Here is a 27,180-nt window from a genome sequence, read left to right on the forward strand (position 1 = left end):
GAATCAATTATCTCTTAATTCCTTTTTCCCATACCCACATTTAAATTTATAAAAGTACAGATTCCCCAGATATAATACTTTATTTAAGATAAGAAACTGTGGTCTTAAGAATTATTGAAATGCAGTAATCATTTCTTGTTAGAGTTTCATCTCAAAAGAAGCACAACCAGCTTAATTAAAAAAGAAAAGCTGAAAAAATAATTACATATTTTGATAAAATGTGAAAGAAATTTCAAGCTGTTTGGGAACATTTTTTCTTGTGATTTTTCTTCCTGAATGTGCAGTTAAGGAAGATATGTTTTTCTAAACTAAATATGTTTTTAACAAATTCTCCTGATATTTAACAATTAATCATAAAAGGGAATAAAATTATAACGTTTATGATTTTTGCCTAAATATTCTGTGTTAGCAAAGAAATATCTTAATTATATTTCTTTCTTATCTTAATTATATTTCTTTTTATCTTAATTATATTTCAAAGAAATTCCATGATAAAAGAGAATCTTAACTTTAAATACAAAATACTAAAATAATAAGGTAATCAGGATATTAGAAAATATGTTAAATCAAGAAAATGACATTAATTCATTTCTTAAACAAAATGTTGTGACTTTATTCTTAGACTTGGGAGTGAAATTATTGTGCTGTTTAGTTAGGATTGTATACTATTTTTCAACTAAATTCAGATTAATTGCTCAAGTGATGTGAGCAGCTGGACATACATTAGAACAAAACTAGTTGACAGCATTGAATGAAACTAGTTATATGACAGATTCTTCAGTAATATTAATATGTAATGAAGGAGGTAACAACAGGCCTTAAATACATCAAAATGCCATTTGTTTCTACATATCTATTTTAAACAACCACAAATGTGAACAATTATTTAGCAACTCAGCAATGTTTATAAACTCAGCAATAAACTCTTTTTAGTGCAGAGAAAAATTAGGAATAGCCTATGTTTCTGACAAACGTGGAACTTTTAAATTATAGCCTATCTATATACAGATATACAGAACAGTGTGTAAAGTGATATAAAAGTGTAATGCCATAGAAAACTGTTGAAGTTATACTAATTTTAAAATCAGATTCTAAAATATAGTTCATGATCATATTTTAAGTTAAATTAAGAAATAAAATAAAATAAAATAAAATAAAATAAAATAAAATAATAAAATAATTTTCTAGTTATTAGGTACAGATCAAACTGCCATAACAAGGAAACCCCAAAACACAATGAATGACATAAACAAGATAGAGGCTTATTTTTCACTCATGTCACATCCATATGAACCAGGACAAGCAGTTACTTGATCCCCATGAAGTCCTCCAGGAACTCAGGTATTTCTTCTGTTTTGACAATTCATGATCCTCTATGGCACAGATTTTAATTTTTCTTTTGAAAGCAGGGGTTCACAGATTTAATGAAAGTCACGAACCCTCAGAGAACCTCAGAGAAATGCACATGTGCTTGCCTGTGTACACGCATACACACACACACACACACACACACACACACTTCTACACCATGGCAGGCTGTGTTCAGGGCTTCACAGATCCCTATCTAGGTTGGATCTGCATGGCTGAAGCTAGCTCATCACTAACCCACATAGCTTACGCTGGAAGAGAGCTGCAAGAGGGGCTGGAAAATCTAGTCGTAAGTTGGGTAGCTATGTGCCCTCTTCAAATCTGAGAGGAGAGTGATGGTCTATTTCTAAAGAGAAACAAGGAAGAGGAGATTTGACTCTGGGAACATTTAGCTGCCTCTGCCACAAATGACATAAAAATACTGATATCTACATGTCAGATACTAATAATACTTACGTCTACATAATGAGAAAATGAGTTAATTTGAATTTCCTTTCACATTCACTTTATCTTTTCAAATTCATTTTATGATATTCAACATTTCTATTTTCTTCTGAATTCCTAAAGATGTCCTTTGAGATCTAGTATGTGAAAAATAATTGTAAATGGTTCATATGTACTATTGAAGAGTAGGTCTTCAATTAATAGGGTTCATATATATCTCTTACATTCCTCCCATTCCTATACTAATTTTGTCTAGTGAGAGAATATAAAAATCCTCTAGTACAATTATGAAATAGTCAAACTTTTTCCTTGCAATGATATAAATATGTGTTTTTCATATTTGAGACTACATTGTCTTTGAACATGATTTATACTCAAAATAATAAGGTATTATTATTATCGTTGTTTTATACTCGTGGTGAAATATTTTCTTTATCATGTACTGACAATATCCTGTTAATGGTTTTGCATCAAATTGTATTTTGTCTGATATTAGTTCACACACCAGCTTTCTTTTGCTTATTATTTGCCTAGCAAATCTTTTCTTAAACTTCTATATTCTTAATATTTCTGAATTATTTTCCCTTATATGTATCTCCTATGCATTATATGATTAAATTCTTTCTTATGTAATCTAATTTCTGAATAATTTTACTTTTACCATCAGTAATTTTTTGTTTTACTTATCATTTTTTGCTTCTATTTTCTTCTTTTCTACAACCTGCTGGATTGAGTTTACTGTGTTTTTTTTTTTTTTAATTCCTACAAACTACCCTTATTTTGAAATTATACACTCTATTTCTGTTCTTTAAATAGCTAATTTTAAATTTTTAACATGGATACTTAACAAGATTTCAAGTTAATCAATATCTCTATTCTCTTCCTGAATAATTCAAGGACCATAGAATACTTTAACTCTGATCTTCCATTCGACACTACTTCTATATTATTGTAGTCTAATGATCAACCTAATCTATGGCTGAAGTGGAAAAGGGAGTTTTTTTAGCTCTGTCTGCCATATTGACATGAGATCTATTTTTGAACTTTTATCCCTTAAATTTTTATACTTCTATAATAAAAAAGAGGTTATTTCACAGAGTATTTCTAAATTTTTTTTTTTTTTTTTTTATTCATGATAGGCACACAGTGAGAGAGAGAGAGGCAGAGACACAGGCAGAGGGAGAAGCAGGCTCCATGCACCGGGAGCCTGACGTGGGATTCGATCCCGGATCTCCAGGATCGCGCCCTGGGCCAAAGGCAGGCGCCAAACCGCTGCGCCACCCAGGGATCCCTCACAGAGTATTTCTAGAGAGGAGAGATGATTAAATCAAATATGAGTCTGTAATTAAAATTTATTTTATTAAATTAAAAAGAATATAAGGCAAATGACTAATTGTCAAAACCACTATGAGCACTACAGTAGTTTGTCCTAATTTAAAAAAAAAAAAAAAAAAAGTTCTTAGGCAACCATTCAACAGCAAACAAGTTGAAGATACAAAAGTTGAGAGTTTTTGCTAGAGAAATAATATCAATGCTTTGTTTTAAGCTGTGAACATTATTCTATCCTTATTTCATTACTGCCTCATAAGAAGTAAAACTTTTGAGCATGATTTGTAAATCTCAAGGCCTAAAGCTATGAAACATGAAACATACAGAGCTTCAAATGGGAAGGAATTAGAAATTCTTGTACCCCTATCTCACCTGTGCTATATTTCCATCTAATATTCTGGGTATAAGCAAAAAGGTAACTAATCAAGTGGCATTATTTGAGAGAAGCCAAAACTTCTGCACATTCCCAAATCTTCCTATTTAGCCCAAAAGTCTCTAAAAAATCACCAGAAGAGTCACCTTCAGGTTTCAATCATCATTTCATAAAAAAAGAAATACATACAAGACCAATATGTACATTCAGTTGATTAACACATAAAATATAACTCATAAGCGATATAAATGTTTTGTATATATCCTCATTTCGTCTGAATAATGTATCCCTTTTGTTGCTTTCTAAAGTTCCTTATTAAAAACAACAGACCAGTAGAGAGTACATCGGGATAGTCAAAGTCAAGAATCGATATACATCTGCCAGGTATATTTACTAAAATCAAGACCCTAAAGTAGAATATGTTTCTGATAGTCTATGAACTGAGGTTACCAAAATGGCCTTTACCCTTCTTGAATCTAGCATTCAAAATAAACTCCTAGATGTCTCAGTGATGATGATGATAGCATTGAGAGTCCTCTGTACAAGTGCTTCATATAAACAATCTCATTTACACTTACCACATTCCTATGAAATAGGTCATTATTATAAGGTCATTTTACAGGTGCACAAACTGAGACTATCAGAGAGTAATTAACTTGTAGAAGTTCATATATTAAAATATAGTAGTCCTGGGATTCGGCTTGCTTAATTTCAAAGCTATGCATTTAACTGTTAATCTAAATTGTCTTTTTACTCTGAAATGTTTACATAGCATCTTTGCCTTCCTTTCCTTCACTCCCAAAAGACCCCTAGAGTTCATCTCATTCTTTTTTTTTTTTTTTTCCCTATAGCAAATCCATAGGTGCAGCAAGAACTTTAATTCTCACATACACTGAAACATGGGTACAATTGAAGAGCTGCTTTAATTATTGCCAGCACCCTCTCAGGGATATTGTTCAATGAAAGATAATGTTGAAATCAAAGGTGTCCCTAGGTATGAAATAGCCAATTTTGTAACAAGTGTAATCATGAACAGTCAGTGGCTGTTCTTGGATCTTCTCCAGCACACACCCCTGAGAGTGGCAATTTTTTGTCCATTGCTTATTTTAAATAGTAGTCAGTAAGAATTTGGATAGTGATAGAGTGGTTAGTGTTTTCTTGGCTTTTAGTAAGAAGAAAAATGTCAGCACACTTCTTGATGATACCAATTTTGTCGTCTTTAAAGGACTGAGACAGCACTTGTTTATTGTTGAAACCATGTTTGAAAAGAATCTCCAGTACTCTCAGTCTAAAGAAAAGATGTTCTTTTTTTGTCTTTGACTTCATATGTGGAAGACATATTGAATGAAGGAGATGATTTTGTCATATTAGGCAGTCCTTTACCTCCTTCCCCAGTGTGTTAGCAGAAATCAACAATAAACAATATTGAAAAGAAAAGTTATGAATGTTTTAATGGAGTGGAGAAAAACAGCCAAAGAGCTGATTTCTAGAACCGCAGTGACCTAGATGTAGGACCCACTGAGTTCCTACTTCTGTTGTACTTACCTTGACATCTATTGCACTTTTAGTGTAGTGATTATATAGTGTATTTCTGAATAGAAATGCCCATGCACACAAATAGTTGGATTTCTTTTACTTTCATAAACTATATTACACAGATATTCAAAGCAAATTCTATCTTTAACATCTCTCCAGAAAATGTTTTTTATTAAAGTTTCAAAATAAAGGTAATGCCTCACTTGTAATCTTATATTGGAGACTGATGATACTATAATATCTTTTCTCTTTTGGATAAAAGACAAGATTTTTTTTCTCTTTTAGCATTTATCAACAAACAAAGATGTCAAAAAAGCAATAGAGTGTTATAACTCTTTCATACAACATTTTATTCTCAATATATTTGCTAGATTGGTAAAGATCAAAACAATTTTTTTGTAAGAGGAAACCTCATTTTCAAGAGGTACCATTATCACATAAAATCTCCAGTAAACTAGTGCCTTGTATTTCAGTGACTGCCATAAAATTGCTAAACCTTGTTAAAAGGTAGAGATAACCAGGAAGTGTTTGCTAAGGAGAGAAGGTAACTATTCAATTAAATAGTTGCTTTCAAAGAAACAGAAACTCAAATTAGTCAATCCATCTCTCCTAATAAACTTCTTCCATTCTTAGCAAAACAGTGTTCATTTGGTCAGGTTTTATTCCTATACTTGGAGAAATTAGAGTATGTTCTGAGATATGCTATAATAAATGGTAATATATATATAATATATATATTATATATCAAAAAAGAATAAGTGAAATATCAACTAAAGCACAGCACATGACCTAATCCACCCTATCCACAGCCCTCTGCACACACAAGCATACCCTCAACGGCCCCACAACCAAATATGAATCTAAAACTCAACTAACAATCAGAAACAACCATATCACTCAGAGCTGATCTTTGATAAATCATTATAAAAAACAAAGAAACTAAATAAAATGCTAAATGTTAGAGATAACTCACAAACGTAACCAATGAAGAAATAAAATACCTGACACACTGTTGGCTACAAAATTATTCACAGGTTTGGTAAATAGAGTTCAATGACTAGCGAGTATATAAGTCACTGATGTGCTACATACCTAGGCTGTACAAAGACACAATGACCTTGAAATGACGCAAAATAATCAGCCTACAACCCTTGTGATGTTTGTTCCTTTACAAAAACGTGCGAGGATTCAGAAAAATATATTGATGTCCATTTAGCTTACCAATGACGCAATCCAGATTCTTAGTAAGCAGTAAAATTCTCTTCCCCAGGGAGAGTTGCACAAATTGTCTTATCTGCTTCTGCAGTCTGAGTTAACTATTCTCAAAAGTTCTCTGAGTGTATTCTGGTTGAAAGGAAAGTTGCCAGTTTTTAAGGTAAAATTTGATGGAATAGTTCAGGGAGAAAAAAATTTTTAAGGACATTCATTCACTTAACATACACAAGAAATTGCATGTTTTCAAGAAATAATGGTTGAAATGTGAATTGCTTGAGAATCTTTGGAAGCTACTGTCTGTAACAAATGGCACTGCTGACCCTTTAGGAATGTGTCTTATGCTACACAGTATGAAATAAAGTGCCTATTTTGCCATTATTCATTAATTTGATCAGGAGGCTATATTGTGATACCCATAGAGATTAAACCGGAAACTCATGTTTTTATTCTTAGCAGTGACTCAGACTTTAGAATTGAGAACATTCTGACAAGGTTTCTGAATGATGCCAAGCAATATCTTTCTTGACAGACATAGATTTCAACATATTTTTCTTATAAATCATTCACAGACTTTAATTTTATTTTGTATTTAGAAAAAGTAAGAAAGTCACCTACTGTGTTTAGTTACAGGGTAGAAACAAGTAGTCAAAGTTCTGATATGACTTAGGAAAAGAGCGCACAGCTTTGGAGTCATACTTAGGTTCTAATGGTCTGTCATTTCCCACACATGTGATATTAGGCAAGTCTGTCAACTTCGTTGCATTTGTTTACTTATCAATAAAATGGTAATAATACATGCCTTACAGGGCTATTTTGAGGGTTAAATCAGGTCACAAATAAGTAATATCGGTAGAGTGTCTGGTACAGCCTTCTTAGATGCATTCAGCGTCGAAAGAAATTCTAATCGTCTTCAGCACCAATATAAGGTTATATACCAAGGCCAGGTCTGAAGTCCTATCAGATATAAAGGGAAAAGTTCAGTATCAGGATTGCTCTTGTAAGGTGTGCTTGATGACAAATTATTCGTTTGACTTTGCTCTTTCATTGAACTGATTTTGATTGGCTTTGGGAAATCAACCAAAACAGTTCCTGAGAGCTGTATTAACACAGATTTCAGTTTGCTCTTTTCTAGGCTCACCTAATATATGAAGGTAAATAGGACCAAAACCCAGACGTGTATATTGAATGCTTAGGGTTTCTATTAATTGTAATATTTACTCAATGAGTCATCAGAGACAAGGGTTACTCAGCAGATGCCAAGAAGAAAACTGCCTATCTTTTCCAAATTGCAGTATGATATTTTAAAGCCTCATCAAAGCCACATGGTCAGTGTTAAAAATTCCAACCATGCCAGCGAGTTAAAAAACAGGCTAGATAAAAAGGTAGTTCTTACATTATGTTCTGGGAATAACACTCATTTGAAATCACACTCCAGTTTAAAAATTAAACTCTAAAATGCAATATAAAACATCGCTACTATGATGGGCATATTTTGTGCGTCTGGAAGAATCTTTTAACATATGCTTTTAAAAAGTGATTATGGCCACACAAGTTAAAATTAGATTAAGCAATAGAAAACCCAGCTTTAGAGCAGAAAGGCAAAAAAGCATATTTTAGTTAAATGTTATATTTAGGCAATACAATTAAAGTATCTGAAAATTAATAAACATCTTCTTGGGTTTCAGAAGAATTGTGTATAAAAACTTTTGTAGGATTTAATCCTGTTGCCAACTAAGATATCAGATTTCGAAATAAACATATTAAAATTAAAACGGTTCTTTCAAAACAGTGAGAATAAAAAACGATTTGTATACAATCAAGACAGGTAATGATGCAAAAAATTGCTCCATAAATCAATCAACCCTCTATACTTGTTTCATTAAAGGATAATATACTGGGATATCATTTCAGCAACATTGCCAAAGCTTTCCAGATTTGATTTCAATCCAAAACTTTTAGCGGGACTCAGCACTTTAAGAAACAAAGCAACAAAGGAGAAAGGAAAATCCAGTGCAGATGTACATTTCCATGATATTTAATGCATAACAGCATAGTTGTAGCATATTAGTCATCATGGCAAGCAGCCTACAAAAAATATTAAAGAAACCTGAAGACAAGCTGAATATTCCTGTTCAGTCCCCCTATAACCTATATTATAAAGGCTTTAATATTTATAAATAATATATTAATTTCATGAGCATTTTTAGTTATATAATTACATCTTTCCACAATTTTTTAAAAATTTGGCAGTAATTGTGGGGGTTGGAGACAGGTGATGTATTAATCAACCATCAGAGACTTAACAATATGCCCAATAAGCCACTAGGCTATTTGAGTCAAACAGTTATATCCTTTTCAGTTGTCACTTCTAATCAATTATCAGTATTTATTGACAAGATACATACACTTCTTTGTGTTGCTTTTTCAGAGTCATCTACATACGATGAACCTAACATACACAATGACATAAAAACTTAGAGAACAAATAAATGCATCTGGAAAAATAAAGCCTAAAGAAGAGTGTGAGTATAGCATAAACAAACACTCTTGGAATTAGAGAATACTTAAAATCTCAGATCTATCACTTACTAGAAATCACCAAATTGAATCCCTCTATTCCTTCTGTTTCACCTATAAAATAAAAAATATAATATTGAAATGGAATGTTGCTATGCCATTATTTTCAGGCATCATTATCTCCCTAGAAAATTCAAAGGTAACTAATATTTATAAGTTATAATTCAGTAAAAGTAACAAAAATAAGTAATTTTCTAATACACCAGAATGACCTTTGAGAAAAATATAATGAAAAAAAAATACTATGCCCCAAATATTGAGTATCTAGGAAGAAGGCCTATTAGAATTATATAGGACAGAAATGAAACATACCATCAAAATTTACTGAAGAACTTTAATATGAAAGGAGAATTGAGAAAATGGAAGACTGTGGACAGTTTTTCTTGATGAAAGAAAAAAAATTAGTACTTCCAAAATTAAGTTTATAATGTCAAGAATCTTAATAGAATCTCCAAGAGGGTGTCTGCATCCTGACAAGTCTCTTTTAATGTTCATGTGGGGAAAAAAATTCAGAGGGCACCTGGCCAAGACCACCTGAATTTCCCCTCAACTTAGGTAGGTTCCTGACTGACTTTAGGATTTTGACCTCCCTTCTCTGAGATTATTTACTTTAGAAATTTTGCAATTGTAAATTCTTACTCTGCCATTCTGAGATGTAAATAATTTTGTCCCAGACTCTTGCCATTTTCATATATCAGGAACATGTTTCTCGAGAACCCGGGAACCATTCCTTTGAAATACAATCATCAAGTAAGGTAGTGCCCTTCTATCCCAGTCTCTGGGGGAGGGTGGGAGCCTCATTTCCACGAAGTACCCCACTGCACATACAGATGGTCTAGTCACGTTGACCAATCCCCCCTTATAACCTGCAATACTTTTCTACTAATTCATCCCAGCACTTAAAAATGCTCCCATCTTTAGAGTCAGCAAAATTGAGTTCAATCTCTCTCTCTTCCAACAGGTGTGACACTTTTCCAAGGTGGCCAAAGCTTTAGAATCCCCTGCAGAGCTTTTTAAACCAGACTGCTGGGCCCTACCTTCAGTTTCTGATTTAGTAGGTCTAGGAAGGGCCAAGAATTTTTCTTTCTAAATCTGTACCCAGATGCTACTGCTGTTGCTATTTTGAAGACCAGACTTTTTTTTTTTTTTTTTAAAGATTTTATTTATTCATGAGAGACACAGAGAGAGGCAGAGACAGATGCACGCTCCCCACCAGGAGCCTGACGCAGGACTCCATTCAGGACCCCGGGGTTGCGCCCTGAGGCAAAGGCAGATGCTCAACCACTGAGCCACCCAGGCGTCCCCAAAACCAGACTTTGAGAAACAATTATCTAAGGCATTTTCACAGCACCACCAGGTTTACACAGTAGATCCTATTGTGTGTCAAATGAAATGTATTTTATAGATTATTGTAATGAGAGGGAACCATGGATTCTTCTTTGTTATTGGTACATGGCTAGGCAGACATTGGCAAACTTGGTCTATTTCAAAAAACATCCATGATCAAAAAAAAAATATATATATATATATCCATGATCTTGATGTATTGTCTATTATGCTCTATATTAGTTTCTTAGGGCTGGCACAACAAATTACTATTAACTATGTGACTTAAAAGAACAGATTTTTTTTCCTCTCTCACAGTTCTAGAGGCCAGAAATACAAAAAATCAAGGTATTAGCAAAACTGGTTCCTTCTGGAGGAAGGAGGGTGAGGGTGACTCTGTTTCATGCCTTTCTCTTAGCTTCTGGTGGTTGCCAGCAACTTTTGGTATTCCCTGTTTTGTAGATAAATCATTCAAATTTCTGATAGCCTCTGCCATCATGTAGAGTACTCCTTGTGTATTAACTAATTGAATCTGCAAAGACCTTATTTCCAAATTATGAGACTCTCGGTGGACACTGGGCAACCCAATATATGCTCTAACCTGGGGTTTCTCAACTGCTTTGTTGTCAATGGTTACAAGTGGCAAAATATGGTTTCTGGTTCTTTCTTAGCTCTCAGGATGACTGGGAGGAGTGGAGGGCATGCAAAGTCCACATCCCTTGGCACTACATTGAACCTAAGTACTCTGTGTGCCACACAAATATCGTCATTTTCTATGCAGACCACAATGTGAAAAACACTGGAAAGCGCTATAACCAAATGAGCTAAACAAATACAAATAAACTAAGGGTGATAATTTTATATTCCTTTTTCACCACAATCAGCTCATAGTATGCTGTGTTTTCTTAAGAAGTGCTGTAGAAAAGGAAATTAGTTCTCCTGTGCTCCATTCTGGAAAAAAGTCCATGGTCCTACCCCAAAATCATTTCATTGGAGTCTTATATTCCTTAACTTTAAGGCTCCATTATTTTGTATTTCAATAATTGGCAATCTTGCAGGAAACATTTATTAAGTGCCTACTCTGTGTCAAGCTAAGGATGCAAACATCCTTAGCCTGATACAGCCTCTAACCTTATAGAGTTCAAAATTCAGTGGGGGATACAACTCAAAAGGGATAATTACAAAACAATCTGTCAAATTCTGATATTGAGATATACAGAAGGAGCTCCTCCTTATAAAATGTGTCCACACAGATCTCATTTCTTTCCCCAGCATCCTGTGAAATAAGCAAAGGAGTGATTAACCCCACCCTAAAGATGAGGAAATCGAGACTCAGAGAGGTTAGGGAACATACCCATGGTCTATAACTAGAGCAGGAGCACAGGTTTTAGCTTCTCTTCCATTGCTGTCCCACTAACCCCATCTGTCTGTCTCCCACAGAGACCACTCTCCATGGTCTTTTGTTCATCAGGTTCAAGACCAAAATATCACCACTTCAGGCGTCAATAAACAAGCCTTTTGGGGTATGGGGAGCACTAGAGCCCAAGTCCAAGTTCTTTGTCCCGAGGCCCTTCCTTTGAGGGTAGTGGTGGAGTCAGGCCACACGGGACTGAATAAAAGACAGGGCAAAAACATAACTCTGCAACACTTTAAGTCTCATTTTTCCTCAAAATTGACTGCACTGGTGCCAACTTCCCAGATTGTCAAATCTGTTCTAGCACACTTTCCCATCCTCATGCTCATCCAGAAACAAGAGCAAGAACAAAAGTGTTTCTTTTCAATATGTTCCCTAGGCAAGCAGAAGCCCCTCCCTCACAAGTCTGACTGAAGAATGCATCCCAAACAACTTTGCGTTCAAAGTTTCCAAGGAGAAAATGAAAATTTCCAGAAGAGCTGTGATTTCTAGATATACAAAGTAATCGCGCGTGTGCGTGTGTGTGAGTGTGTGTATACGTGTGGGTGTCTGCCTTCCTAAACTAAAACCAGACATGGGAGATTATGAAAACAAGGAAATATAAAGAAGATGTTTTCATTGCTCTTAATAACATTTTTCACTATCTAATGTCAATAATACATAATTATATTCCTATATAAAAAAATTCAAATAAAAACAGATATATTCAGAAAAAAATCCAGGAGTTCCTTGCACTTCGTACCCACAACCCCAAGTCCGTGCTTTGGGTGCAGCCTTTTGTTCTAATCCTATTGTATATATTTGCATACATAGGTGTGTACTTAGACATAGGTATCTTCAGGGCTTTTTTCATAAATAAATCATCTTTACAAGTTGCTCTGCAACTTGAGGTTTTCAATTTAACAATGCCTTGAAAATTTTACTTGTCTCAAGGCATACAGAGCAATCTCATTCTTTTGTAAAGACTGCTTATTATTCCAAAGTATAAATGACTCATAATGTGTTTACTGACTCACTGTGTTGATTCTGTGGTGTCATTGCAGTTTTTCCACGAAAAATTCGCCATCTCTGGTGGACTTCATTCCACCTCTCTGCCTCATGACTGGCCTTTAAATATGTTCCACACCAAAGCATGACGTTAGGAAAGGATCCCAGTAAACAGGGTGGAAATTTCTATTTATTATTTTCAGTTTTGGGTAGAGCTACATATTTATAGAGATGAAGTCAGTGACACGTGAAAAATAAGCCAATAGAAAATCCATGTGTTTTAATACAATTGATTCTTATTTTTCAATTAGAGTTGCACATATAGAGAAACCAATATAATGATCTCTTCTTGAAATAGCACTCATAAATTACCATTGATGGGAAGAGTTTTACTGCTAAAAAGATTACAGAGTATGTAATTTTAAACATTATAAACAATGAATTCTCCCTCGCGTTTACATTTTCACATTTTATAAAGTTCCAAAGCACTCCCTCAGAGCCAAAACAGCCTTATTTGGAAGTTCTTTGGGAAATTGTTTCCAGACCATTTTTGCTTTCAGGCATCCATTCTCAGAGGGAGCTGGCCCTCCAGCCCCAGGAAATAGTCATCACTTGAAGCCATTATGCAAAACTCACTAAATAGAGATAAATTAGTGATTCACAAGCAAAATCCTATATGACTCTTTCCAGTCCACAGCTTACTCCCCAAATCTCATCTAAACCAAAGAAAGAAAAATAATAAATAAATAAATAAATAAATAAATAAATAAATAAATAAAAAATAAATAAATAAACAAACAAGCAAACAAACAAACCAAAGAAAGGGGGCAGCCCAGGTGGCTCAGAGGTTTAGCGCTGCCTTCAGCCCAGGGTGTGATCCTGGAGACCCGGGATCGAGTCCCACGTCGGGCTCCCTGCATGGAGCCTGCTTCTCCCTCTGCCTGTGTCTCTGCCTCTCTTTCTCTCTGTGTCTCATGAATAAATAAATAAAATCTAAAATAAATAAATAAATAAATAAACCAAAGAAAGGTAGTCCAATTCTACACTGAAGAAATCTTCAAAATTATAGGCAGAAAAGCAGTTTTTGAGGGAACAGAGATTGGTTGATACTGCACTGCTTAATATATAGCCAAAAAAAAAAAAAAAAAAGACCACAGGATCAGATAAATGGTTTGTTTTATTAGCTTGTCATTGGCCAGGAATAAATGGCCCCAGGGTTATCACTCCACGGAGTGAAAAAGTCATTTGAGACAGATCCTGCCTCACTGCCCCTCCTCTAACTTTGCTAAGGGTTATACTGGAATAATAAATGTGTAAACTTTTGTTGTAGCCGTATTAGAGTGAATCATAATACCGCTCTGTTGTCATCATTCCAAGAAAGCCCTGATCAAACCTGGAAAAATGACTGTGTATCAACTTTTTCTTCTCCTCTTCTTTCCTTCCTTCCTTCCTTCCTTCCTTCCTTCCTTCCTTCCTTCCTTCCTCCTTTTTTCCTTCCTTCATTCTTCCCTCCCCATTTCCCTTTCTTTCCTTCCTTCCATCTTTCTATCCCTTCTGCCATCCTTTTTTTTTCCTACTCTTATATAGGATTTCTCAACCTGAACACTACTGACATTTGAGGCCAGATCATGCTCTCTTATTGGGGGCTGTCCTGTGCGTCACAGGAGTTTAGCACCATCCCTGGTCTTTACCCATTTGGTGCCAGCAGCGGCCCCTGAGTTTTGACAACAAATGCATCTCCACATACTGTCATATACACCCTGCAAAATCACCCCCTTAGAACACCACTGTTGTAGCATTTGTTAATTATGACATTGATTGAAGCAAAATTCCTAACCCAACCTTTTCCTAATCTACATACCTTATCAGTCTGTGAACTGACTTTACCTTTCGCCTTGCAGGTACCGTCACCTCAGCTATTCAACATCCTGCTCAGCCCAAGAATGGGAGTATAACAAAATGATTACAATACAAATAATTAGCGGCTTCTGTTTCAAGCACTTTAACATATTTTTATACAACCTCTTTGTGATTCAGTTTCCTCATCTGTAAAAAGGAAATAATAATAGTAACTACCTGAAGGATCTTGCAAGAACTAAACAAATTAACATATGGAAAGCATTTAGTTGGGTCTGGCAGTTAGCAAATGCTGCCTTAAGCGTTAATGATTCTTACCTCTATTGTTATTGTTATCATACTTCCAGTTAAGTCTCACCACTGCCTTAGCCAACTGGGGAGCTGGGATGTAAACATGAATCTACTTTTAATACCCAAGCCTGAGCTCATAAACATTAATGTTGCCTCAAAAGGAGAAACATTAAAAATAACATATTAAGAGCTAGATTCGTAATTTTAAATTTTCTAGAATCCAGATTTTAAGAAGTAAAGAGAGGTACGCCGGGGTGGCTCAGCAATTGAGCGGCTGTCTTCAGCTCAGGGCATGATCCCAAGGTCCTGGGATTGAGTCGCACATCGGGCCCCCTGCAGGGAGCCTGCTTCTCCCTCTGCCTCTGTCTCTGCCCCCCTCTCTCTTTCTCTCTCTCTCCCTATGTCTCTCATGAATAAATTAATAAATCTTTTTTAAAAAATAAGAGAAACAAGAGAAAGGAATTTTATATTTTACTTTAACTCAATATATTAAAATATTAAAATTTCAATATGCAGTCAACATAAAACATCAATGAGATAATTTATATATATTTTTTGGTAGTCCTCAAAATCTGGAGCTTACAGCTCATCTCAGCCTGAAGTAGATACATTTCAAGTGCTCAATAGCCATATGTGGCTGGACTACTATATGGGACACATAGGATTAAAGACAAATCAAGGACACCGTACATGTGAAGAGCCTCCCTCCCCATCATGTGCCAATCATGTGGTTGAATGTATTTATTTCCTCATTCAATTGAATCCTTTTTTTATGAAGTGCCTGTACCTTGCTACTCATTGTATAGCATACACGATTGGAAGTGCTTTGTAGTTATTGAACAGAAACAGAAATGCAAAAATGAATAAATGCATGAATGAATGAGAGAATGAAATAAGTTAAAAACCAACAGCAGGCCATGGAGATATATATATATATATATGGATATGGATATATACATATCCTTAGAAAGTAAGCTAGAATGTAGGCAAGTTTGAAAATTGAAAACCTCTATTGTAATACTCATTTGGCTGTTGAAAGAAAAGTGTCAGAGCTATAACAGACGCACAACTCAAGTCTCCTGCTGTCAATCTGATAAAAGCCTGAATATTTTCACATTAAAAATGCACATTAAATTTTTGTATGCATTCACATCCCACCTGTAGAATTACATGATTGTATAAAATTCATTTTAAACTCTCCTGAGGATAGAATGTAAGCAGAATCTCTTTAGAACATTTTACAGAAATATCACAAAAAAATGGACAGTTGATATGAATGCAAAAGTCTGAATTATGCCTAAATAATAGGAGTTTGAGCCTCAGATAACATTCTTTTAAGTGGTGAGTAAATATGCCCAGTTGTTTGAGCTGTTTTGAACATCATTCCTTATACACTGTTTTTCCTTAAAATATGGAGCCCAAGCCAGACATAATAGTCTAGATCATCGAACGAGCACAGGATCCAATGAAATTATTAATTCTTTTAATAAATTTGGCAATTATAAATCTGTTCATTATACTAAATTTTAAAAACCCTGCCAATTCACTTCTATAGGTCATTTTCATATATAGGTCCATGAATCAAACCCTGCCCAGTATATATGCCCATACATATACATAAAATTAAACTCTAACAGTGTCCTATGAGCTCTTATAAGATATAATCTTCTTAAGTTTCAGTCCTGTTTCCAGCTTTTTAGATCAAAATTCATTTTGCTTCTGATGTCTAGCATATTCACTAACTTTCCTACCTTTATGGCAATGACAGATCTGATCAGCACATCCATATCTTCATCCAAATATTTATAAAAATATTAAACAAGGCAAAATTTAGGAGGAAGTTCTGTGGGGTGGCACTAGGTGCAATAGTTCTCAAATTTCATATGCAAAAGAATCACCCTGGGGAGCTTCTTTAAAATGCAGACATCTGGGCCTCTCCTTCAGTAATTCTGATTCAATGGGTCTGGAGTAGGGCCTAGGAATATAAATTTTTAAAAAGCACCTGTGGAAATAAACGAAGAACACTAAATGAGAGCAAGCAAAGGCTATTTATTCAGAGCTTGCTATCGCTAGGGAGTGAGCCCTATCTCTTGCATTTGACAGAGATAGGCAGAGAAGCAGAGAGCTGTTATCCTGGCCAGGGGTGGAGGGGTAGGAGGGGTGGGGGTGTTGGGGGGGTAAGACTTCAGGTGTTGGGGTCTGACTCTTTGGGTGTCTCTCTACCACCACCACCACCACCCCACCCCACCCACATTCAAATGTTGAAACCTCAACTCCCAATGTCATGGTATTAGGAGGTAGGGCCTTTGGGAGGTAATTAGATCATGAGGATGGAGCGCTTAGGAAAGAGACCTCAAAAGCTTTCCCACCCCTTCTGCCATGTTAGAACACAGCAAGAAGGCTGCCTATGAGCCAGGCTCTCACCAGACACTGAAATTGTCTGAGCTTTCAGCCCAGATTCCAGAATTGTGAGAAACAAATATTTATTGTTTAAACCACCCAACGGTATTTTTCTTATAGCAGCCCCGAAGACTAAGATATCAGATATACCCAATTGAAGACTGTTGACATGGGAAAGCTGCAGGCAGGCTAAGAAGAAGTGGGGCATCTTCTGTGACTTGTTAGAGGTCCATATTTGGCCTTCTCCCATTAATCCTAAATTAGAAGCAGAGGCAAAAATTAGGACACTGTCAGTTATTAAGTCCTGGCCACTTGGGGCCAATTGTTACAGGGGCTATTATTTGGCTTCCTGGGCTGTTTGATACTGATAATAGTCTGACTTCCTTGCTAGTTACTCTGCATAGTAGGTTGGCCTATTAGGCTGGTTGCTACAGATTGCGGGTCAGAGTTTTATTTTTATAGGGAGTCTAGTCACTGTCCATTTCTAAACTGTCTCCCAGGCTCCAGGAAATTCTGATACAGGAGGTTCTCACACACAGCATGCCAGATGTTTAAAGCACTTATCTTTATCTTCCTGGTTGACGCTGATTAAACCAGGCTCTCCTCCAGTTGACATTTCCCCATATGGCCACAATCCATGAGGACATTCAGATAAAATGACCAACTGGAATAAAAATCACTTCTTTGTGTAACCCTTCACAATTTACAGTTTCTACATTTTTTTTTCACATTTAATTTTCATACCACCTTCATTTATGAGGGACATGATTCCATATTCTCAAACCAGTGGAGGATGCATTCTTAAATATTGCTAGCAGCAATGAAAAACGGTCCAGTGACTTTGGGTAACTTCCAGTTTGGAAAACCATTGGAACTGTCATGGCGGATACATGACTCCATACATTTGTCAACCTCCATGAAACGGTATTTCACAAAGAGGAAATTTTACTCTATGTTAATTTTTAAAAATCAGCCAAGATATAAGAGGAATCTAAAATAGAATGCAGTCTGCGACAAAGAAATGTAAGTGTATGAATAACATAGGTACACAGGCGGGAGTGAGTAAGAAAAGAGCTGACCTAAGTAAGCTTGCAAAACAGTGATTTGACTATAAAGCTAAAGATAAAAGAATTATACACAAACACAGTACTCTAGTTGGTAAATTTGTTTCTCACTGGGGTATGTGTTAGTAATTCTGCAACCACTATATATATATATATTGAGGAAGTCAGACTATTATCAGTATATACATATTGGGTCAAACAAATATGCAAATAAATTATAAATAACAGAAAAAAAATACCTGGAGACCCTATTCTTGAAAAAAAAAAAAAAAAAGACAAGATTTCTAAAACAGATAAAATATAAAATTGTTTGCATCCAGGACAAGGCAAATAAATATTTGTAGCATGAAATTTGAGTCCTAGAGAATAACACATTAATACAAGGGAACTGGGCATTTCTAAGCATGATACAGATAACAGAGCCTGTATTTCTTTCTGCTTTTGATTTAGAACTTCTCTATAGCAAGAGTGATCAATGATAAGATAAAAAATATAATAAACTGCTACAAGTATTTCAAAATAGTAGCAATAAGTAAAATCATCAATCAAAAAAAATTTAAGGCTTTAAACCACCATATAACAAGGCCTATTACTATCAGTTATTGAAGTCAGCACACTGGATTACAACAGGAGATAACAAAATATTTAAGTGTCAGATGATCAGTGGTGATGGTTTTCCTAGAGATTGTGCATTGTGGAAAGAAAATTAAAAAATGGCTAAGTTATGATCAGAATGAGTTTGCTCCTGTTCTTTTCAATGGTATTGAGGTACATAAAAGGAAGGAAGCTGTACTGTAGAATCATTTGAAACCTATCATAGATGAGAAAGATCCCTCTCCTCATTTAACTTCATTTTTCACAGGTGGGATCTACTTTGCAGAGTTGCTTTACCACTTTCCGTGGCATTTATTGATAGTGTTCACTCTCTGGGGAACTGAGCACTTTCACCAAAATTCGTGACCCATATATTCTACTTTGAGTCACTCTGGCTCTCATTTAATGATAGAATTAATTCATGTTTTGCCATTCCGTGTGAATTTCGCTGCATAGAGCCTATGGTTTTCATCAGAAATGCAAAAAGTTCAGTAAGTAAAGCACAAGACCTTAAGCAAAACTAACAGCCTTGCAGTCAGAATTTTGATTGTCTTGCTACTTCCTTGCTATGGGCAATGAACTTACTCTGGGCCTGTTTCTTGGACTGCCAAACGCTGATAGTAATCACTTCCCTGCTCTTTCCACAGGGGTGCCAGGAGGACCAAATGAGATTAAGGAAGATTAGTGCTTTGTTATCTCATTACATAAAAACTAAACAAATGAGAGTTGTTATGATGACTCTAACTATTAACGAGAAAATTCTTGACATGAATGAGAATCAAAAAAAAATCTTTTTATGGACAGAAATGTTACATGAGCAGTGATTTGCTGCATGGATCAAATGATGTGATTCTGAAAATCATCAATAGGACCATTAAAATATTCTTCCAATTATAGAATATTCAATGATAAAGAAAAATCCCGGGGCACCTGGGTACCTCAGTTAGCTGAGGGTCTGCCTTTGACTCAGGTCAGGATCCTGGGGTCCTGAGATGCAGCCTGCCATTGGGCTCCCTGCTGAGCCTCCCAATGGCTCCCCCTCTGCCTGCCGCTCCCCTGCTTGTGCTCTCTCTGTCAAATAAATAAGTAAAACCTTAAAAAAAGAAAAATACTAGTAAATTATAATGTAATAACAAAAAATTTATGAGTATCAAAAATTATAATTATGAGAGGAAATAGAAGTCCTGATACTCTCCTTTCCTTACTTAACTAAGAAGTAAATAAAGCACACAAATCCATTCACACAAATACATTGGGAATTCTTCTCTAAAGGCATACCTCTGGGACATTCAAAAGATATGAAAGTTGAACATAAAGGAAGAGTTATTGATGGTAGAGTCTTGTCATTAGGGAAAGATTGACCTCTCTTCAATCACACCAGGTGGCAATTACTTGTTCTTACATAAAACTAGATCTGCTTTTGTCAAGTCAATGAAGGCAAATAAAACAAGGGGTTTCTTGTGTTAATCCTGGAGATCCTATGATATAAAGAGAAAACCCTGGAAAGATTAGGAGGCCTCATTTCTAGTCTTAGTTCTAACCTGTTATTAGCTACTTTGGACCTCAAATTTTTTACCAATAACATTGCCCTACCTGGGATCCCTGGGTGGCTCAGCAGTTTAGCGCCCACCTTCAGCCCAGGGTGTGATCCTGGAGTCCTGGGATCGAGCCCCACGTCAGGCTCCCCCCGCCCCCATGGAGCCTGCTTCTCTTTCTGCCTGTGTCTTCGCCTCTCTCTCTCACTCTGTGTCTCATAAATAAATAAAATCTTTAAAACAAAAACAAAAACAAAAACAAAAACACTGCCCTACCTACTCCAAAAGGTGTGAGTGTGGAGAGAGAGAGAGAGAGAGACAAAAAGAGACAGAATGAGAAAGAAATGTCAAATAAAATAAATATGAAAGTGGTAAAATAATGACGTTTATCAAGAGTGAGATTACAGTTTTACATTTGAGAACTAATTGTACCATACAGTAAACCCAGTGATTAAAAGTCTGGCATGGGGACACCTGGGTGGCTTGGTGGTTGAGCCTCTGCCTTCAGCTCAGGTCATGGTTCCAGGGTCCTGGGAACGAGTCCCACATTGGGTTCCCCGCAGGGAGCCTGCTTCTCCCTCTGCCTGTGTCTCTGCCTCTCTCTCTGTGTCTCTCATGAATAAATAAATAAATTCTTAAAAAAAATAAAAATATAAAAATAAATAAAAGTCTGCCCATAGGGGCACCTGGGTAGCTCAGTCGGTTAGACATCCAACTCTTTTTTTTTTTTTTTTTTTTTTATTTATTTATTCATGAGAGACTGAGAGAGAGAGAGAGGCAGAGGGAGAAGCAGGCTCCATGCAGGGAGTGCGACCCGGGACTCAATCCCCGGACCCCAGGATCATGCCCTGGACCAAAGGCAGGTGGCTAAGCTAAACCACTGAGCCCCCCCACCCCCAACCCCAGGGCTGCCTGACATCTAACTCTTCATTTTGGCTCAGGTCATGATCTCAGGTCATGAGATAGAGTCCTGCACTGGGCTCCACCCTCAGTGGGGAATCTGCTTAAGATTCTCTCTCTCTCCCTCCACTCACATGTGCTCTCTCTCTCTCTCCTAAATAAATAAATAAATAAATAAATAAATAAATAAATAAATAAATATAAATCTTAAAAAATAAAAAGTCTGTCCATAATCTAAAGATCAAAGTCTTTAAGGCTACAATTTCTTGGAAGTGGTTAAGAATTTAACTTCTACCATTTCTTAAAAAACATTAGTCCCTTTTTTGGAAGAGCACTGTCTCTGGTCGGAGGCCTTCTTCTTTACTCAGGCATCTATGTCCACCTCTGCTCTCCAGTCTCAAGCCAACTGTGAAGGGGTTGAAATCACTTTGTGGAACTTTCTCTGCCAGCACCTTCTCAAGAATTCCCGTGTCACTCTCGCTGTCCTGGGGCACTGTGGTAACCCCCTGTTCCATAGATCACCTGCTGAAACAAGGCTTAGGAACTTGATAAAGCCGATAAAGCCATGATTGCGCTCAGCCTCAGTTTCCTCACCTGAAAAACAATATCATGCTAGATTATATCTTTGGCCTCTTCCTGCTCTAAAATTCCATGCTCATGTTTCAAATTGACAAAAATAAAGCCATGCTTAATTGGCTCTAAGTAGGAAACCCTCTTGTTTCTGCAACACATGGAGCCACACTGTGCAAAGAAGCTTCGAGCCCCCCAGGGGTGGGCTCAGGTTTGATGGGGCCTGAAGGCCTCACAACTAGGTGGCGGATTTTTTTAGGGGAAATAATACAATATTTTGAATATAAAATTAAATATAGAGAGGACAAGTTTATTTAGAATTAGAGAAGGAATCACAACAAAATTACAAATTTTAAAATGTTGACAAACAGAACAAGCATCAAAAAATCAAAACAGCATAATGTTCTTATTAATGATCTGCTGATATATCTCACAGTACTTTTTTCTCAATTTTTTTGGCTGCATGCTCTTTCCTCCTTCGCATGATAGTTGTATTTTAAATTTTCACATAAAGAGAATGAAATGATCATTTAGTTTTTCCTCTGTCATGGGTAATCGAAAGTTGGGTTTTTTTTTTATAATTGATGCTCAGAATGCATAAAACACGTGCCTACACACACGTGTGCTGTGTTTGCAGTACTGCTACCTGTGTGTGCCCTGCAAACGCAGGACTTCTGAGAACTTCTGTAGGTCTTTTTACTGCGAATGCTACAGTGCTGTGCACATTTCTATTGTGGTGAGGCACTGATAAGAACCAAATTCTCCACTTACAGCTTTGCCCACTGATGAATAAGTATTTCTGGAAGCTATTCTGGGATTAGCATAGCTAGCAATAACTTCACTATACATGAAAGTGGCTCTAAATCACACAAATGCATAGCACGGAGCCCAAATTAAGTGTATCCCTAATTCTTCGACTTCCCATTAATGAATTCTAATAATGCCTGTGGTCATTCCCATGCCACCTGACGGGGGTGGAGGGGGGGGGCGGGGATCTGGAGGGAAAGTAGAATTGGAAAGATGCAGAGGACCTAACAAATTCTACTGAGAACATCTAAGTTTTGAAACTCTACACACACACACACACACACACACACACAGTCCTCTCAGGGCTTTGGAAAGCACAAGGTGAGAACTGCTGAAAGTTACCTGCTGTTAGCTTCATGGAAATCTTCCTCTGTCTCTCCAGGTGGCCCCAGCTTGCCCTTGTCAGCAGCAGCCGGAGTAGGAGGGAGACTCAGACTCAAAAGATGACACTCAGGAGTTCGAGCCGGAAAGTCACGGGAAGGAGCAAAATCTAGAGTACTTGGAATAGCTCCTAAAGATAGGAGGAATGTAGTTACTGCCTTCATCTTCCAGTGAAGATGGTATGAAAATGGACAGCTGCTTTCCTAGATAGAGGAATAGGAAACGACCAAGGCTGGGCTAAAATTGGATTCTGCTCAAAGGGCCAGAGCACTTGCGTACACCAGAGGCTGCTGCCAAATGCAAAAGGGAGTGAGAGGGTTGGGAGCCACATGACTGATTAGTGGTGTCTGTAGGGCACTGAATTATGAGGTGGTACTTATATAATCCAGATACTGAACTTCCCTGGTTTGATACGTCAGTCCAAATCAAAGAATGCGAGCCAAGGGATTGGAGAGAGTGTAGAGAGATTCAAGCTACATTCTGAATAAAAATAGTGGTCTAGAGGCCAACACACACATACATAAAACTTCAGGCATGTAAGAACAATTAGAGAATGTAGTTCAGATGAAAACACTATGTCCACGCCAGATATATGTTGGGAGAAATGAAAAAGCATGATCGAGGAAGGAAGGCCTTCCCTCCTTTCTTCTCTCCTGCCTTTCAGCAACTCAGTGATTTGGGCAAGTAGAAGCAGGCAGTTATATTCTGTTACTTAGGCCTGAGAAGCCTTTACCAAGTATTTGCAATTCATAACCACAGTACCACTAGAAGAATCTGGAAATGTTTCTAGTTCTCAAAAATAAAAAAATAAATAAATAAAATGAAACACAGTCTCTGCCTCCACGGTGTTGTTTACATGGAAAAGTATATTAGGTCGTAGACCCTGACGTAGAGATTTGCTTGCAGCCATCGTATGGGAACAGCACCAGTAATGAAATGAGGGCAGCAAAATTGGGCAGAGAGAGGTCAGACCATAATGCAGATGCAACAGAGCCTTCAGCCTATTCCAACGGAATGCTCTGGAATGGGAATGACTCTTCGGAGTGGCCCTTAAATAAGGAAATGAGGTCTTTGCCCTCCCACAGTGGACCAGTCATTAGATGGAGGCTGTCCCCGGAGGAGGGCCGAGGGTCGTTCTTGGAGGGAGATGGAGCTGTGGGTCCTTTGCAGCCAGCACCCCCCCAGAGCCGGTGGTATGAACGTCATCATCCTGAACAAGCCATCTGTGCAGCACCTTAAAGTGAATGCTACAGACCAAGTACGAAGAGACGAAAATAAGCTGGAAAACAGTAGTACAACCTCTGAAGTTCAGTCCTGGTTGATGAGTCGATTGCAAGCCGAGAGCCACGGACAGCAGAGAGGGAGCCTCTTTCAGATCCTGCTCCTCTGTTTGAGTCTGTTGGAGTCTGAACGGAGATTACAGGTCTCCCACAACTTTTGTTAAAATTTAATGAGTCCTTTGAAGACCGTGAGGCATGGAGCTAAGACCCCAATGCCCACTCTGAGAACACAATGAAGACAGGTGTGCTGGGATGACAGATGATGTTGTGAGCGCTCTCACTGGAAAACTACAACTGAGGACTGCAGTTCAACCGAAGGCATCTCAAGGGCAATGGCTACCCTTGAAGAGGATGGCAAGCTGCAAGCCCTAGGGAGGGAGAGCTTTTAAGTCGAATTTGCCATTCCTTCCTATTTTACTAGGCCAGCCCTGCTGCTCATGTCCTGTTTTGAATATTCTATTTCTGTTTAACTACATTCTGTGATTCTGTCCCCCGATAGCAGCTGCTCCACACTTGGCAAACTCTGTGGGCAATTCAAGGATTTGTTTACCTTTGCTCTGAAGCTCTGTGACACTTGTTCTTACATTCCGATGGAGGCAACAGAAGGAGAATAAATGCATAACATAGAGAACCAACTACCGTTACCTCAAAAATAGGCTGGCTCGAAGTGTGTTTTCCCTTAACTGCAATTAAATATTTTTTATAATAGTGAATGCCAAATAAGTGCAATGGTCCAAGAGAAAATAGAGAAAACAAATGCTAACAGCCGCCATGTGGCAATCCCAGTTGTATTTGGATATAATCATTAACTTTGATTCTCAAGAATTTACAGGGAAAAATAACGTTATTCTCTAACATTATTCAGAAGCCTTGCAAATGAAGTCTCTGTCAAGTGATTTCAAAATTTGCACTTGAAAAATGTGGGTAAGGATTAGGAAGTTAGCATGTTGGGATTGAGGGATATCTTTGGTTTTTCAAAACATACTGAGCCTTAGCTTTTAAAGAAAACTAGCCAGTGCAGGGTAGTAACCTTACAGTCAAGAATCTGTGGTTTTTTAAAGATGGTATTTCCTTGGAGACCATGATTTTAAACTATATTATTTTTATTTTACGTATGTTAGCTGAGTTCTTGAATCAGTTTTCAATTTCCAGACATAGAAAACTATTCATTGAGAGTACTAAAAATTCTTTTCTCTTCTTCCCACCATTGTATCTTTTTATCTTTACAGACCCAACCAGATCTGCCAAGGTCCTAAATTCAAATATACCTGTGGGTCACTGTTTGATTTTATTGATTTACATGAAATAAGGATCACTTTACCTACTGTTTGCATTGGGTTTTTTTTTGTTGTTGTTGTTGTTGTTCTTAATAAAAGAAAATGACAAACAGTACCTTAATTGTTTCTTCCAATTTATTTTTTGTTAAGTTCTTCCTTTCCAGAGAGCCAGACAGATATTTTTAAATGATTGTCATCTTATACATCTGTCCCAAGATCGGTGATTTTGTTCACCATAGGAAATCCTGATTATATTCTGGGTCATTTTATACTTCACTTGACTTTTTTTTTTTTTTTTTTTTTTTTTTTTTGCCTTTCTCTCCAAGTAGATGAGAATGGCTACTCTGGTCCCATTAGGACCTTAAGAAGAGAATATATACATAACCGTTACCCTAAGATTAAATAGGCACTTGTAATATAAAATTCCTCTGTCAATTATAACTTCCCCTCTGTGGTTTGTGAATTATTTTATATGTTTGAAGTACATCCCTACACCAAAGTCAGGCCTTAAAGTTCTTCCCACTTCCTCTTAAGTATGGAAATTAATCATTTGGGACTATAATTAAACATAAGATTCACAAGAAAGGGAATCTAGCACAGAGAGTTTCCTATAGACGTGTTAAATAACACTTAATGAACCATTTTATATCCTGTTAAGACTTTATGTCATGCAGTCTGTGTGTAAAATGGTTATTGAAGTGTTTTTCATATTTTAAAAATTATATAATTGCTCATCTAAATAACAAAGTTGGGAGCGACACTATAAAACAGGTCATAGGCAAGTAATGTATGATATGCGTTACTCTTAGTCATTACATTAATATTGATAATACTCGCAAGGAATTAAACTATTAATTTTTCATGAGACCTAAAAAAAGTCGTATTATTGCAATAATTCAATCACAGAAAACACAAAGGATGCAGGATTCCAGCTGAATGCAAAGAGAATTTAAATATGTATGTTTCAGTTTAACCACACTGGTGTTTGCTGTAGACGTGGCTTAGTTTTTATTCTAGTTGCGTAAAATAATTCAACCAACTTCCTTCTTTGCATACAAAGGAAATATTTCTGCAATACGGTTTTTGGTTTATCTGAGCTGCAGAAACTCCTTCTACCTCTAGCCCTAGTCCATTTTCTGAGCCATATTTTACTCCCTCCTGAAGAGAGTATCATTCTTAACAGAACCAGGACTTTTGCTAACTGCAAAAAGACAACTTTCTCGTGCTTACTCTCACACAATCTGGAGAGTTTTTAATTACAGAGAGCTGCTAGCCTTACCATAGACACACCCAGTTGTAGCCTCCTGTAGGGATTATAACTGTGTCTGAAGTACAGTGTTCTGCTTGGAAACAAACATGACTGAGTCAAGATACTCCTAACTGTAAAAGGGAGGGTTGAAACAGCAACACCAGAAGTCAGTTGATGCCAAAGCTAATTCTTCCCACCTCTTTCACCTCTTTTAACACTAGATCAATCTAGATATCTTCTGAGTGGCATTTAAACACAGTATCTTTGGTCTGGTTAAGTCATCCCAATGCTCCATTTACACATTCCCTAGTGTAGGGCCTGCCTCCAGGAGTGTTGTGACATGCCAAGTTTCTACCTCCTTACATGAGTAAAGAATTTCCTACTGTATTAGTCAGGATGGGTTAGG

At 36.8% G+C, this 27,180-nt stretch overlaps 1 long non-coding RNA gene across 1 annotated transcript in view; it reads right to left on the reverse strand.

Moving 5' to 3' along the window:
* Positions 1 to 3,201: 3,201 nt before the first annotated feature.
* LOC111093093 overlaps positions 3,202 to 27,180 on the reverse strand; it is a 103,300-nt gene continuing 79,321 nt past the window's right edge. Inside the window, exons 5-9 of the long non-coding RNA XR_005381207.1 lie at positions 22,930 to 23,098; positions 17,268 to 17,372; positions 16,469 to 16,719; positions 8,855 to 8,896; positions 3,202 to 7,219 (exon numbers count right to left, since the gene is read on the reverse strand). This is a non-coding gene — a long non-coding RNA (uncharacterized LOC111093093). The remainder of the gene's footprint in view (positions 7,220 to 8,854; positions 8,897 to 16,468; positions 16,720 to 17,267; positions 17,373 to 22,929; positions 23,099 to 27,180) is intronic.

This window comes from Canis lupus, chromosome 29, assembly GCF_011100685.1.
Source record: "Canis lupus familiaris isolate Mischka breed German Shepherd chromosome 29, alternate assembly UU_Cfam_GSD_1.0, whole genome shotgun sequence".
In the NCBI taxonomy this organism is placed as follows: Eukaryota; Metazoa; Chordata; class Mammalia; order Carnivora; family Canidae; genus Canis; species Canis lupus.